The 4,794-nt window shown below is 43.8% G+C and overlaps 1 pseudogene; it reads right to left on the reverse strand.

The window, feature by feature from the left end:
- Positions 1-3,582: 3,582 nt before the first annotated feature.
- LOC112634196 lies at positions 3,583-4,181 on the reverse strand (annotated as a pseudogene).
- Positions 4,182-4,794: the final 613 nt, after the last annotated feature.

Consider the following 4,794-nt stretch of genomic DNA (forward strand, 5'->3'; position numbering starts at 1 on the left):
GTGATCCGCCTGCCTTGATCTCCCAAAATGCTGGAATTATAGGTGTGAGCCAGCACCCCTGGCCTACAATGAACTCTTTATAGTCCTCAACAAGCAGTTATCTCATATTGAGTACCTACTGTGTACTGGGCTCTACACGAGGGATGTTGTCCCTGCCCTTAAAGAAATTACAATTTAGTGCAGCAGTCAAGCAGATGAACATAATATGTAATTGATGCTGATGTTGGGTTTGTGTTACGGGCTGAAATGTGTCCCCTGAAATTCATGTGTTGAAGTCCTAACTCCCAGTAACTGAGAACATAACCATATTGTATATAAGGTCTTTAAAGAGGTGACTGTTTTAAAATGAGCTCTTTAGGGTAGGCCTCAATCCAATATGACTGATGTCCTTATAGGGAGAGGGGATACAGACACAGACATGTATGCACACAGAAGGAAGACCATAAAAACAGAGACAAGACAGCCATCTACAAGTTAAGTAGAGAGGGTTCTGAAGAAGCACTCCTGCCAACACCTTGATCTTGGCCTTCAAGCCTCCAGAACTGTGAGAGAATAAATTTCTGTTTGTTGAAACCTCTTAGTCTGTGATTTTTTTTTTTTTTTCCTTATGGCAGCCCTAACAAACCAATAGACTTTGCCTCCACAACATCACTTCCATTCTAACCCCTTGTGTAGTAGTCATGTGATTGTTGGGGGCAAAGATTAAAACACAACACCAATTCCAGGAAGCAGCCCTGACTATTTCAGACCATTCAAGGTAATCCTATACTTCTTGCTACAGTGGATAGTTTAGGAAACCCAAACATTCCTTTGGCCAATTTGTGTCACTAACACTTGAAGAGCTGGTGACTGAGAAAGACTTCCTTGTTCTTCAGATAAAGCTACTAAAAGCGTGCTCTCTTCCTGTTTGGATGATGAGAGGTGAGAATTTAAACCTGGAATTACTGTAGCTACTCTGTTATCATGAACTAGCCTAGCTTTGGCATAATGCTGCCTCTGTGGAAGGCCCAGAAAGGAGGTGGAGCAAAACTAGGTTCTTGTTGAAATTAGTAAGCCCCTGATCAAATAAATCCTGATACCTGTCTAGTTATGTAAGCCAATAAGTCTCCTTCATTATTTAAGCAATTTTGATTTTTTAAAAATTTACAATATTAAGGGTCTTCACAGTTAAGGGATATGTGGGGAAAGGAAACTGTCACAGGTCAAATTCCATGGGAAATATTTTGAGATAAAGATTAGAGTGCAGATATTTCATTGGTGGGTGCTCTTAGGATCCACCTGTAGAGCAAGTAAAGAAAGCAGGCTTAGGCAAAGGAAGAAGTTGACCTGCAGTGAAGTCCAACAGAGGCCTCAGCCATTCCTACAGGGAATTCTGAAGACTTTATGCCATCTCATTGACCAATCATTTTGGCTGTACCCAGAAAGGTGAGAAGGCCCTCTTCAGCAGAGGGTAAGTGATGGTGAAGGATTCAGTTGAGAGTTGTCAGCCTTGAACACTTTCAGCATCTGGTGGAATGACTGCTTCATTCCTGGATTGGGGGAAATCTGTAGTACACCATGCAGGATATCCGCTACTGTCTACCTCTATGAATATAAGATCTAGGAGCAGCTCTTCCAAAATTCTGTGGGGCTTCCAAGAAACTGGAGAAACTTACTAGAGGAAGGTTGGTGGGATTAATTACAGCCTCGAAAGCTGCTCTTGGGGCCATAATTGGTGCGGTAATTTCCTTCCTCCACTACCCATTCTAGATTCCCCTCACTCTCTGCTGGTCTAGGTAGCTGCTATGGACTGAATGTTTGGGTATCCCCAGAATTTGTATGTTGAAACTAGTCACCAATGTGATAGTATTAGGTGGGTGATTTGGAAGTGATTAGGTCATGAAGACAGAGCCCTCGTGAATACAATTAGTGCCTTTATAAAAGAGGTCCCAGACACCTGCCTTGCCTCTTCCACCATGTGAAGACACAGCAAGAAGGTACCAGGAAGTGGGCCCTCATTAAACACTAAATTTGCTTGTACCTTGATCTTGCATTTTACAGGTTACAGAACTACAAGAAATAACTCTGTTGTTATAGGCCATGTAATTTGTGATACTTATTATACCAGCCCAAACACACTAAGACAGTAGCTTACCTAGTGGAATAACTCAAACCCTCTTCAGTGAGGGGCCCAAGTCCTTCATCACCAAATTCTTTTCAGGTTGTAGCTGCTACACTTTTCCATGGACCATGTCAATTGGGCAAGCAAAAACCAAGAGAGACACAAATGGGTCACTTGGGTATCAAACATATTCTTTTGTATCCCTTTTGTGGAACAGCTACCCTACTGAAATCAGGATCAATTACCCTTGCTAGAATGGTGACTCCTCTCCTTGTCTCCTTGTTTCTTGGAATGAGAAGTCTAAAATGACCAGGCAGCAGCTTACACTCCACTCCATGGGACTCTTGTTGTGTCCGCTAGTGGAAACATTTTCTCTCTGGTAGCCGAAATCTCTAAGTTAAGGAGAAAGAAGGTACAACTTCCCTAAGCAAGTCTCTGGGAATCATAATATACAGAGATATTCCTATTTCTACTCTTTAGCTCCTGGATTCTTGTATTCTCACATTTGAGAATATCAGTTTAGAGTGTACACTGAGTCCTGGGGTATGGTGCCTCCTCACAGGGTATCCTTTGCAACCTAGCACCCCAGCTGAACCTCTAACAGGTCATCCCAGTGCTCAATCAGTACCAGTTTCTAGGTGGTGTAGTATATAGTAGGACCAGTGGAGCCCATGGTCCTGTGCTCACTGCTGTACCAAATCCTAGGTCAGTGGATCAAACACTTTAAGCCCTCAGTGGTACTACCTGAGACCCTTCAGGCAGGAGATCCAACTTGGAATATGTTTCAGTTCCAATAAAGATAAATTGATACTACTTCCAGGATGGAATGGGTCCTGTGTAGACAACTTGTCACCAAATAGCTCGTAGGTCTGCTGAAGGAATGGTGCTGCCTTGGGGGCCAAGCATTGGCCTCTGTTGCTGGTAAATTGGACATTTGACAGTGGTGGTAGCTAGATCAGCCTTGTTAATTGGGAGCCATGCTATTAGGCCCATGTATAACCTCCATCTCTGCACCTATGGCTACCTATTGGGCCAATACTAGTGTAACCAATGGCAGAGACTGGCTGATGTCATCTGGCCGGGACATCGTTCCTTATGGTTATCTAGTGCTTCTTTGATGGATTCTCTCTGTTGGGTATTAACACATGAAGCAAAGATCTTCACATTTCATGTCCATTTTATAGGGTCATCCACATGCCTCTTTCCCAGACCTCTTTATCCCCAATATTTGTCCTTCCAGCCCGTGACCAAACAGGAAGCCTTTTGCTAGTGCCCATAAATTAATGTATAACTTTACTTTGAGCCATAAACCAAAGCTCTGCCCACTTACAGGTATTCCCCTCACTGCTGTCTTTCAGGCCACTCCTTAGTGATTGCCTGTGGCACTTGGACATCAGAACTGTCACCTTTAGGTTCCCCAAAAAACTAGGGCAGCAACGGAAAAAGGGCAGGCTAGGCCAAGAGTGAGGAATAAATACTCTTTATTGGGTTCGGACCAGGAGTCCATGGGTCTTGAGTACCTCTGTGTATCTGTCGATACTCTTCTTCACATTCTTCTCAGCCTGTTTCTGCAGCCTCATAAACTGCTCCTTCCCCCTTTGCCCCTCCCCATTCTTTCTCCTAATGGATCTTGACTTTCTCCTTCCTCTTCTCCTCCAGAATGGCTGTCACTGCTTGGTACTTCCAGGCAAATTTATGAACCAGGCGCCCCAGGTAGGCAAACTTCTGTGTGGGCTTCAGGTGCACAACCCTGAGTAGAGCAGAAATCACCATCCACTTTTGCAAAGGGCAGGGCACAGGGAGTGTGGATCCCATCAAATACCTTGAGGTGGTCCAAGGTGTCCAGGCCTCACTTGGTTTTATGGGGCAATATGCCACTCATGGTTCAGCCAAAAGATGCAGTTAGGTGCCCGAAAGTGGAAGAGACTCAGAAGTGGTAGGGTCTAAAGAGAGAGTTGGTGCTCATGGTCTTGTGGAAGGTTAGATACTGAAACTTGTTCCTGTAGAAGTTGACAAAAATGCTGATGTCCTTGCAGTGCAGGACCTCCAGCTTCCTGCCCATCGGTACCTGCTTGGCCATTATGACCACCAGGCAACTCAGGAAAGGCCTAGGCCATCCGATTACCAGAACCTGCCCCTTCAACATCTTTAACAGCCACTTGGAAAAGGCCAGAAACTATTTTACCAAAGGGGTTGCACTGCAGATGGCATGACCTTGCTCCATAACCATAGAGATCTGTGTTGTGATCTTCAAATGGGACTTGATGCAAACTTTTTAATTTTTACAAAGGCAAGGAAATTCAAACATTGAAATGCGTAAGAAAATAAAAATCTTTCCAAATCCCATAACTGGAGACAATTTGTCGATTCATCAATATCCTAGTGAGCATTCTTTTAGACCTTTTACTATATATTTATACAAAGAGAACTACGTCTGTAATTGCTGCTTTTTTTAAATTTTGTTTTTTATTTATTATTTACTTTGTTTATAGAGACGGGGTCTTGCTCTGTCACCCAGGCAGGAGTGCCGTGGCATAATCAAACTCACTGCAACCTCCAACTCATGGGATCAAATGACCCTCCCATCTCAGCCTCCCCAGTAGCTGGGACTATAGGCACACCACCACATCTGGTTAATTGTTTTTTGTTTGTTTGTTTGTTGTACAGACAGGGCATCGCTATGTTGCCCAAGT

The sequence above is a fragment of the Theropithecus gelada genome, chromosome 11 (genome assembly GCF_003255815.1).
Source record: "Theropithecus gelada isolate Dixy chromosome 11, Tgel_1.0, whole genome shotgun sequence".
NCBI lineage: Eukaryota > Metazoa > Chordata > Mammalia > Primates > Cercopithecidae > Theropithecus > Theropithecus gelada.